Here is a 12,121-nt window from a genome sequence, read left to right as displayed (position 1 = left end):
CCCTCGGAGCCACTTGGGAATGACTGGCCGGAAACCCTACGAAATGATCCCTCTTCCTCCTCCTCCTCGTGTGCCATATCCTCTTTCATCACCGGGGGTAGTAACGCTGAGAACGGCGTTATCGGCACTGGCCATGTTGCTGGAGTTCTTGAAACAGCGCAACAAGGAACACAGGTCTTGCATGGAGGCCCAGTCATTGGGGGTGAAGTGGTACTGTTCCGCCGAGCGACTCACCCGTGCATGCTGCAGCTGAAACTCCACTATCGCCTGCTGCTGCTCACACAGTCTGGCCAGCATGTGCAAGGTGGAGTTCCACCTTGTGGGCACGTCGCATATGAGGCGGTGAGCGGGAAGGCCGAAGTTAAGCTGCAGCGCTAACAGGCGAGCAGCAGCAGGGTGAGAATGCCGAAAGCGTGCACAGACGGCCAGCACTTTATGCAGCAGCTCTGACATGTCGGGGTAATTTTTAAGGAATTTCTGCACCACCAAATTCAGCACATGCGCCAGGCAAGGGATGTGCGTCAAAGCGGCTAGTCCCTGAGCTGCTACGAGATTTCGCCCATTATCGCACACCACCAGACCGGGCTTGAGGCTGACTGCTGGCACAAACCACTCATCGGTCTGCTGTTCAAGGCCCGGACAGCATCTGCGTGGTGTGTGGTTTGTCTCCCAAACAGATAAGTTTTAAAACTGCCTGCTGTCGTTTACCCCTGGCTGTGCTGAAGTTGGTGGTGAAGGTGTTACGCTGACCGGATGAGGAGCTGATAGAGGATGAGGAAGCAGAGTAGGAGGAGGAAGCAACAGGAGGCAAACTGATGCGCCCTGCAATCCTCGGTGGTGGAAGGACATGCGCCAAACTGCTATCCGCCTCAGGCCCAGCTGCCACTGCATTTACCCAGTATGCTGTTATTGAGATATAATGGCCCTGACCGTGCTTACTGGTCCACGTATCCGTAGTCAGGTGCAACTTGCCACAGATGGCGTTGCGCAGTGCACACCTGATTTTGTCCCCTACCTGGTTGTGCAGGGAAGGGATGGCTTGCCTTGAAAAGTAGTGGCGGCTGGGCACGACGTACTGTGGGACAGCCACTGCCATAAGGCCTTTAAAATTATCCGTCTCCACCAGACGGAATGACAGCATTTCAAAGGCCAGTAATTTAGAAATGCTGGCATTCAGGGCTAGGGATCGCGGGTGGGTAGGTGGGTACTTCCTCTTCCTCTCCAGCGTTTGGAATATGGAGAGCTGAACGCTTGCGTGGGACATTGTGGAGATGCTTGGTGACCCAGGTGTTGGTGTTGCTGGCAGATCCTCTGTCACTTCAGAGGTGGATGAAGAGGCCGCGACTGCAGCAGAAGAGGAAGCAGGAGGAGCCAGAGACCTTTCTTGGTTTTTGAGGTGTCTACTCCACTGCAGCTCCTGCTTTGCACTTAAATGCCTGGTCATGCAGGTTGTGCTCAGGTTGAGAACGTTTATGCCTCGCTTAAGGCTCTGATTGCACAGAGTGCAAACCACTCATGTCTTGTCGTCAGCACATTGTCTGAAGAACTGCCACGCCAGGGAACTCCTTGGAGCTGGCTTTGGTGTGCTCGGTCCCTTGCTGCGGTGGGCAGTAGGAGGAGTACTGTCTAGAGGAAGGCCGCTCCGCTTTTGCACCCTGCTCCCTCTTCTGCTGTGCTAGTGGCTCTGTGCGACCAGCGCCTCTTCCTCCGAACTACATAGGTCACTCGCATGACCTTGATTCCATGTGGGGTCGAGGACCTCATCGTCCTCCACATCATCTTCCACCCAGTCTTTACCCCTGCTTTCCTTTTCGGTCTGCACACTTTCGAAAGCCCCAGCAGTTGGCACCTGTGTTTCGTCATCATCCGAGACGTGCTGCGATGGACTTCCCATGTACTCATCTTGAAAGATAAGTGGTTGGGCATCGGTGAACTCAATCTCTTCCATTTCTGGTGCAGGGCTAGGTGGATGTCCCTGAGAAACCCTGCTAACAGAGTCATCAAAAAGCAGAAGAGTTTGCTGCATGACTTGGGGCTCAGACTGCTTGGCTGATTTGCAAGGGGGTGAGGTGAAAGACTGATGGACATGGGCTGCAGGTGCCAACTGTGGTCTTTCAGCAGGAGACTGGGTGGGAGACAATGTGAAGGAACTGGATTCACTGTCAGCAACCCAATCTACTATCGCCTGTACTTGTTCAGGCCTCACCATTCGTAGAGCAGCATTAGGCCCGACCAAATACCGCTGCAGGTTTTGTTGCCTACTCGCACCTGAGGAAGGGGTTTCACTTGTGGGTGTAGCTGGCACAGATCGACCACGTCCTCTCCCTGCAACAGGAGCTCCACCAGCAGCAACACGACCTGGGTCACATCCCTTATTTGACGCTCTCCTCATATTTTTTTAATTCAGCATCTTGCCCTACATGGGTGTTTAAATAATAGTAGAATAGAACGACAGTATCTAAAGGGTGTATCTCCCACAGCCTGAACCAGACTAGGCCTCAATTAAAGATTTTATTGCCCAAAATGGCTGTATTTCAAATGCCTAATTCAAACCCCTGTATGTAGAGGTAGTATCTCACAGGGCCTGAACCTCTGTAGGCCTGAAGTAAATATATCTTTGCACAAAAAGGCTGTATTTCAAATGGCTGTATTTCAAATGCCTAATTCAAACACCTGTATGTAAAAGGTAGTATCTCAGAGGGCCTGAATCTCTGTAGGCCTGCAGTAAATATATCTTTGCACAAAATGGCTGTATTTCAAATGGCTGTATTTCAAATCCCTGATTCAAACCCCTGTATGTAGGGGGGTATCTCACACGGTCTGAACCAGTGTAGGTCTGAAGTAAATATATCTTTGCACAAAAAGGCTGTATTTCCAATGCCTGATTCAAACCCCTGTATGTAGGGGGGTATCTCACACGGTCTGAACCAGTGTAGGCCTGAAGTAAATATATCTTTGCACAAAATGGCTGTATTTCAAATAGCTGTATTTTAAATGCCTAATTCAAACCCCTATATGTAGAGGTAGTATCTCAGAGGGCCTGAACCTCTGTAGGCCTGAAGTAAATATATCTTTGCACAAAAAGGCTGTATTTCAAATGGCTGTATTTCAAATGCCTAATTCAAACCCCTGTATGTAGAGGTGGTATCTCAGAGGGGCTGAACCTCTGTAGGCCTGAAGTAAATATATCTTTGCACAAAAAGGCTGTATTTCAAATGCCTAATTCAAACCCCTGTATATAGAGGTGGTATCTCAGAGGGCCTGAACCTCTGTAGGCCTGAAGTAAATATATCTTTGCACAAAATGGCTGTATTTCAAATGGCTGTATTTCAAATGCCTGACTCAAACCCCTGTATGTAGTGGGGTATCTCACATGGTCTGAACCTATGTAGGCCTGCAGTAAATATATCTTTGCACATAATGGCTGTATTACAAATGGCTGTATTTCAAATGCCTAATTCAAACCCCTGTATGTAGAGGTAGTATCTCAGAGGGCCTAAACCTCTGTAGGCCTGCAGTAAATATATATTTGCACAAAATGGCTGTATTTCAAATGCCTAATTCAAACCCCTGTATGTAGAGGTAGTATCTCAGAGGGCCTGAACCTCTGTAGGCCTGAAGTAAATATGTATTTGCACAAAATGGCTGTATTTCAAATGCCTAATTCAAACCCCTGTATGTAGAGGTAGTATCTCAGAGGGCCTGAACCTCTGTAGGCCTCAAGTAAATATATCTTTCCACAAAATGGCTGTATTTCAAATGGCTGTATTTCAAATGGCTGTATTTCAAATGCCAAATTCAAACCCCTGTATGTAGAGGGGGTATCTCACAGGGCCTGAACCAGTGTAGGCCTGAATTCAATATTGGTGCACCAAATGGCGGTATTTAAAATCTCTGAATGTAACCCAAATGTATTAAGGGTGTATCTCACAATGACATCTGCATCAAAGGCTGCCAACTAAATTTTTGGTTCCCAAATGAGTGTTTGTTTAAAAACTGAATTTGACAGCAGTATATAAGCCTGTAATTTCACACGTGCTGATGCTGCAAGGCCTGAAAATAGTGTTTTTTGTCAAAAGAGTGTGTTTTTCAAACCCCAGTAAATGATGGGTGTATTTCTACCTTAAATTGCACACTGACTAATCCAGATGTTGTAGATTGCCAAAAAATTCTTTTTTTTGCTAACAGAATATGAAAGCTGTATATATTAAACTTGAATTTAACACTTGCAGATCTGGAAAATACTGTTTTTTGAAAGAAAAAAAATGTTTTTTTTAAACCCCAGAAAATGATGGGTGTATTTCTATCTTAAATTGCACACTGACTAATACAGATGTTGTAGATTGCCAAAAAACTCTTTTTTTTGCTAACAGAATATGAAAGCTGTATATATTAAACTTGAATTTAACACTTGCAGATCTGGAAAATACTGTTTTTTGAAGAAATAAAGGGGGGTTTTCAAACCTCAGAAAATGATGGGTGTATTTCTACCTTAAATTGCACACTGACTAATACAGATGTTGTAGATTGCCCAAAAAGTATTTTTTTTGCTAACAGAATATGAAAACTGTATACATTAAACTTGAATTTAACACTTGCAGATCTGGAAAATACAGTTTTTTGAAAAAAATTGTGTGTTTTTAAAACCCCAGAAAATGATGGGTGTATTTCTACCTTAAATTGCACACTGACTAATCCAGATGTTGTAGTTTGCCCAAAAAAAATGGTGATTTGCAATGTCCCAAAAGCTCAGATGCAGTACTGGTGCACTGAGCATGCATTGGGTGGCCGCCGCCGCCGCCACCCACCTAACTAACAGAATTCTAAAAGTTAGTATTTTTTGGTCAATGAGCTCAGGGCAGGGTAAAATGATAGTGCTCTGCACCCACACAACTATTTGTCTGTAGATCACTGAGTTAGATTCTCTCCTATTCTCTCCCTGAAATCACAAGTCCAGCAGCATCCTCTCCCTACACTTGTAATAGCAGAGTAACGTGCAGCGCTATGTGGCAAGCTTATATAGAGCTTTGGTCACATGCTGCTCTGGCCAATCACAGCCATGCCATTAGTAGGCATGGCTGTGATGGCTTCTTGGGGCAAGTAGTATGACGCTTGTTGATTGGCTGCTGTGCAGCCTTTCAAATAGCGCCAAGAAAGCGGCGAACACCGAACCCGAACTTTTACGGAAATGTTCGGGTTCGGGTCCAGGGTCCAAAAATCCTAAAGTTCAGTACAAACGAGAACTTTACAGTTCGGGTTCGCTCAACCCTTTTTATATGCATAAAGGAGCTAAGTTAATAAAAGTCCTGTTTTTAGAAGATTTTCCCCAAAACTAGTGTTGAGCGAATCAAAGCTAAAGATATTGACTCCTATCTGAATTTTAGGAAAAATTTGATTTGCCGTGAAGTTGAATTTCCTGGGGCTTCATGTTAGCGAATCAATTTTTCCTAAAATGGCAGCAAAAAAAAATAAACATAACTCATCCATTTGCTCACGGAAAGGCTATCGCGGCCATCTTGATTGGAGACACACGCAAAATCTCATGAGAGGTGACGTGTGATCAGTGATGACGTCACTGCACCTGGCCAGCGTGATTACATCACGCGAGATTTAGCGTAGTGTTTTCAATCAAGATTGCAGCGACACCCTCTCCACTGGAAAATGGAAAAGGTAAGTAAATAATGAGTTAATAAGTTACTGAGTTAATAAATTAGGCACATATCTGCTGTATCCTGCACCACAAAGTGGGCACAAAACCAGTTTCTGGCATAAGTTATAGTAAATCCGGGGGGCCAAGCAATGCACCGCCCCTTCCACTAAGCCCTGTCCCTTATATTGCCACTTCAACTATGCCCTTAGTAAATATCCCTCACTGTATATTAACCCCTTCCCGACTGCCCAGTGTGTATGTACGTCCTATCTACACATGCCCCGTGCAGATAGCATGTACATAAATGTGCAGGCAGCGCTTTAATCCTGGGATTAAAACTCCAGCTCCTGCAATCTAGCAGGAGCAGGTTGGGTCCCCGCTGACAGACACAGCAGGGACCCTGAGGAGAAGACAGGAGTGGTTTGTTATTGCTTCTGCCTTCTCCTATGCTGTCAGGAGAGTGCTGTATGAGCGCATGGTGGAGGTAGCAGGAAGCCGCAGGGCTGCTTCCTCTGTTAGTTCTGACGGTTACGTGACTGCCACGGGTGTATGGGGCAGGGGCAGGTGCAGAGCTGCAGAGTCTAAGGAGACCCTGATCAGCCCTGCCTATGTGTCATGCCCCCATAGGGAGCTGTATTCCCCTGTAACTGGGCTTCCAGTGGATGCCCCCGTTATAGTGGAAACAATAAAAAAAAGTTAAAAAAAAAGTCAATGTCCTCCAGAGGTCCTTTAATGACCTCCTGGGAGACATATTATGTGCCAAAAAGAAATTAAAATATAAGTTAAAAAAATTATAATAAAAAATACTAATAAAATGCAGTCGCTAACAGAAACTGTCAACATAGTCGCCCCTTTCTCTCAAACCTATACATGTTATATATGAAAACGATCATCACAAAATAGGGAACCCATTGCAATAAATACATTTTTGTGTCAGTTTTTAATATTTTATAAATCAAAAGATATAATTAAAAGAAATACTTTTTAATAATAATTAGTGGTTTTCCACCAAATTAAACCTAAAAAAAGAAAAAAAAACTCTAAAAAACATTCTAATAAGTCCTAAAAGTCAAGTAAAAAAAATTGCAAGAATTATTTTGGCAGCCAAACAATTAAAAAACCTACGGTCAATAAACCATCCCGTGCACAAAATCACAAAAAGTTGCCTAGACATTTAGGCCTTTTTTGGGCCTGGTCATGAAAGGGTCAACTTATAGTGTATTGTTTTAAGTAACTTGTATCTTATGATATATTTACAGATGTAGATTACTTGTGAACCTGCTATTCTCTAGAAGTTTGCTTTAATTATATACAAATGTGACACATACAGTAAAGTTTTCTATTATCTAGTAAATTGAGATATTTTCTAAGATTAAAATAGGAAACCTCATTACATAGATTATTAATAGCATAGTAATTATGCTATAATGAAATCCAGTTATGGCCATAGGCATGACTTGACTTGCAATGTTTAGTTCCTGTTCAGATTACAGATAATCTATTGCCAGTTCATTTTCTCTTATAGGTGAAATTAATAACCTTTTTAGTTGAATTTATGACCATATAATAATGAGATGAGAATCTCTTCTTTATTAGATCTGGTAAACAAGTCTTCAACATGGCAGTCTGTCACACTGTGAATGCCATAATCATTAACTATTCTACACAAACTTCAGATCACTCTGTTTATGAGTGAAGAGGCATCAGGTACATTCTTCTGAGAAGCATCTTTATCTATTCTATTGAGATGGCACAGAGTAAATCATTAATTCTCCTTAACACCTACAACACTTTCCTATAGATATTGCATTCTGTTACTATTTAGTTTAGGCCTCAAGCACATGACGCAAATTGTGCGTCCGTTTTCCACAGATCCCTTGTAATAAATGCCTATCCTTGTCCGCAAATGTGAAAAAAGTAGGACATGCACTATTTTTTTTGCTGAAGGGAAACACGGACGACGGACGCGGAACACAAACGGATGAACTATCAGCATTTTTTTGCTGACCCATTGAAATGAATAGGTCCCCATCCTATCTACAAAAAAAAACAGAACGGAGGCCAAGAAAAACAACTGTCGTGTGCATGAGGCCTTAACCAGATGCAGCCTAATTTGTTTAGTTGAGGCCCAATTTTTTTTGTTTTAGAATTTTGCATTTCAAAAGACATTTTTTTTTTAGTTTTCCATAAACTTAGCTGCATAAGGATTTTTTTATGTGGAGCAAGTTGTATTTTTTTTTACAGTACAGTACATCAAGTGTAAAGGTATAAAGGTTTTTGGGGGCCACATAACATGTTTACCCCAAATTCTGTGTGTCACTATTAGTATCGAGATACAAAATTCATATGGTTTTTGCTAGCATTTACTAATTGTAAAAAAAAATTCAAATGCTCTTTTTTATATTTCTGACGATAGAACCCTAATAATATTTTTTTGAGATTCAAGCTTTAATTGTTATTGATACAATTTTAGGATATATGAAATCTTTGTTAAGAAGGCGAGGTAGAAAATGGTCTAAATGTAAGACAGCAAGGAAGCTATCTTACATTCCGATGCTGCAATGTATCCACTGAAGTTATGGAGAGGCCTGCGCCTCTACATAAGGCCTCGTTCCGTGCATTGGGGAATGCAATTTGCGGTCCCCAATGCACAGGCAATGTCCGTGCGGCGGCTGGGATGGATCGAGACCCATTCAACTTGAATGGGTCTGTGATCCATCCGCACCGCAAAAAAATAGAACATGTTTAGTATATTGGGCAGACTAGATGGGCCAAATGGTTCTTATTTGCCGACACATTCTATGTTTCTATGTTCTATTTTTTTGCGGTGCGGTGCAGAGCTTCTGTGGGGTTCCGTGCAAGTGGATGGGTCCACATCCGTGGTGCATGGCGCATGAGGCCTAACTTTGGTAGATCTGCAAATTGCAATTCCCAAAGCATGGAACGGCCGCACAACTGCCATGTGCATGAGGCCTTAACATGTAAAGTCAAAATTAAAAAATCTTCATGTAAGAGTAAATGGAAATACAACAAGAAAGGACACAAGCAGAAGCTTTAATTTCTTTCTTTTTTTTTATTTTATTAAAAACTGTATCAGTCAAGTCAAAGCCATGCATGAGAATCAAAATCACATTGCTAGCCAGGAAACCTTGCATCATAAAACCAATGCATGAAGATGCTCATGAGTGTACATTACTAGGGAGGACTTCTTCAGGTCATCTATTTTCTGAAATCAATATGTCTCTTATAACTAGAGTTTTGGTACTCACAGTTTGGGAAATTTTTGTGAAGATGTGCTTATGCAGACATCGATGTAGATATGAATTATAAGAAAAAAAGGATCTGATAAGTCTTTCATATTTTATTATTATTTTTATTTACCTTTTATTCAGTATAGCATGAAGTTATTCATGAAAGTATAGTGCTAGATTAAATACCTTTTGTATGCTATCCTTTTCCTCAATACTATGTTAATATGGTCATTAATAACACCGGACTCTTCCTCAATGGACCTCATTCTTTCTCAAACTTGCACACACTTTGGGCCAAAGAAAACTTAGATAAACTTGGGAAAACATATAAATTCAATGAAGAAAATTGAAGAAATCCAATTTTACATAAATTCATCCTTTAATTACACAATTAGTGTTGAGAGATCAAGATGGCAACTGCCGGCCCGTCGTGAGCAAATGAATGAGGTATGATTTAATTAATACATTTTTTTATACCCAATTATTGCTATCAGATGCCGCAATCATGCCTCAAATCCCGCTCCCTGTCATTGCACCCACTACAAAGAAATGCGCTTTGTGACAAAGTAATTTGTCATGAAGCAAACTTGTTTGTAAAATTCAGTGAAGCAATTGAATCTAATTTTTAAATAGTTCGCTCATTTCTATGCATAATCTAAATTAAATTAATGAATCATTTAAATAAATTGCTGAGAACTGGAGCCACCCCTACATAAAGGCCATATCATATGTCCTAAAAGGGCATAAGGACAAGGCTGTTTTTATGTTTTTAGGAAACAAACCTCATAATTGTACTGTAAAAACTTCTGCTTTACAGGAAAAAAAATGCTTAAAAATTTGCCAGAAACAGGGACAAGTGCCCCTGAGTGTCCCTTCACCATTTTGTCGCCACCAAGCAATGCTTGATTGACAGGTCCCTCACTATTTACATGAAGGGAAAGACTTGTCAATGAAGCCAAGCCAACGGGGGAGCCACACATTCTCCCCTAATTTCTATAGTTGGTCGATCCTTCTACTTGTAAAAAAGGAGGACACAAAGTGAATGTTAGCTGTTTTTTTCATATGATTATCTGTTCCCATAATGTTGCTTTTTGATGAATATACATGTATCTAATGCATCCAAACTTTTCTTTCTAGCTGTACTAAAAGTTAATTGTGGTCAAAACACAACAATTAATAACTTACATTAAGTCCAGGTTATTTTCATTACCCATAGCATTTTGTTGTGGTATTTTAATAGTAAAAGTGAATTTATTGTCATTTACTGGAATAACTACATTCCAGGTTCAGTGAAATATACAATAAAACAGCCAAGCGCTGCACCACTGGGAATAATTTGCCCTGCAGAAATGTGTTAAAACATTTAAATGAAATTGTTAATCAGGGACTGTTTACTGCCGCACCTGTTCCTAGTTCAATTAAATGCCGCAATCACTGACATCTTCTACATCTAGGTAAGAGATAATTGTTAATACAACTAACTAATAATAAAAGACACTCCCGACTGCTACGGCTTTGTCTGTTTAACTGCTTCATTACCAGAATGTTTACACCTCTTCCAGGCCAATTTTCCAGTTTTAGCAATGGGCTTATCTGACTGAAAGTAACTGTTTCATATCTGAGCCAACCTATATGTATTCGATATTATTTTTCACTGGACGCTTTAGGGCTCTTTCACACCTGCGTTCTTTTCTTCCGGCATAGAGTTCCGTCGTCGGGACTCTATGCCGGAAGAATCCTGATCAGTTTTATCCTAATGCATTCTGAATGGAGTGAAATCCGTTCAGGATGCATCAGGATGTCTTCAGTTCCGGAACGGAACGTTTTTTGGCCGGAGAAAATACCGCAGCATGCTGCGCTTTTTGCTCCGGCCAAAAATCCTGAAGACTTGCCGCAAGGCCAGATCCGGAATTAATGCCCATTGAAAGGCATTGATCCGGATCCGGCCTTAAGCTAAACGTCGTTTCAGCGCATTGCCGGACCCGACGTTTAGCTTTTTCTGAATGGTTACCATGGCTGCAAGGACGCTAAAGTCCTGGCAGCCATGGTAAAGTGTAGTGGGGAGCGGGGGAGCAGTATACTTACCGTCCGTGCGGCTCCTGGGGCGCTCCAGAGTGACGTCAGGGCGCCCCAAGCGCATGGATCACGCCCCGGGAGCCGCACGGACTGTAAGTATACCGCTCCCCCGCTCCCCGCTCCTACTATGGCAACCAGGACTTTAATAGCGTCCTGGGTGCCATAGTAACACTGAACGCATTTTGAAGACGGCTCCGTCTTCTTTTGCAATGCTTTCAGTACACTTGCGTTTTTCCGGATCCGGCGTGTAATTCCGGGAAGTGGAGTACACGCCGGATCCGGACAACGCAAGTGTGAAAGAGGCCTAAGCCCTTTCTTTTCTGTCACTGGATTACAGATATTTTTAAAAAATATATTTTCAGAAAAAATTTAAAATTCGGCAAAAAATTTTATTTTTGCATTATTAATTTTTCCCCCCAAAGATTTCAAGACAAAATATTTCTAAAAACCATTACCATATATTTGTACCATGAAAACGGATGCCATTTGTTTAATTTATCTTTTGGTTGGATCCCCTGCAAGACTTCCAAGGACTGGAGCGCATTTTGGCAGGCCTATTTTTATATAGCTGGTTTAATGGCACCATACTGCCAGTACAGATGTTATACAATGGCAAACCATTAGAAGCTCCTTCAATTTGACTTTTTTATGTTGAACCCCTAAGATATTTATCTTGTGGAAATTTGGTCATTTTAAGCTTTTGGCAGTTTTTAACATTTTTATCAATGAAAAAATATGTATGTGTGTGTATATTTTACTCACAAGCCCCCCCGCCCACCAGTCCTCTTATACTAAATATAGCTAAAGCGAATGCCTACATTTTGACATTTTTTAAGAAAGCAAAAAGGAAAGAAAAATGTGTGTTTGTATATTTTACACACAGAAGTTCGCTATAGTATTGCTAAAACTAATAAATATATATATATATATATATATATATATATGCATATGTGTGTAAATAATTTATTTTATGAATGAAAAAGAGGGGTAAATGTGTGTATGCATGTGTACATAGTCTGCTATACTATTGCTAAAACTAGTAAATGCAGCTATAAATTTTGTATTTTATTTATTTAGTTTTTTATAAATGTTTTATTTATTTTTATGAAAAAAGTGGGTTAACCCCTTCCTGCTACAGGAAGGG

The sequence above is a fragment of the Bufo bufo genome, chromosome 2 (assembly GCF_905171765.1).
Source record: "Bufo bufo chromosome 2, aBufBuf1.1, whole genome shotgun sequence".
Taxonomy (NCBI): Eukaryota; Metazoa; Chordata; class Amphibia; order Anura; family Bufonidae; genus Bufo; species Bufo bufo.
Note: the sequence above shows the minus strand (reverse complement) of the source record.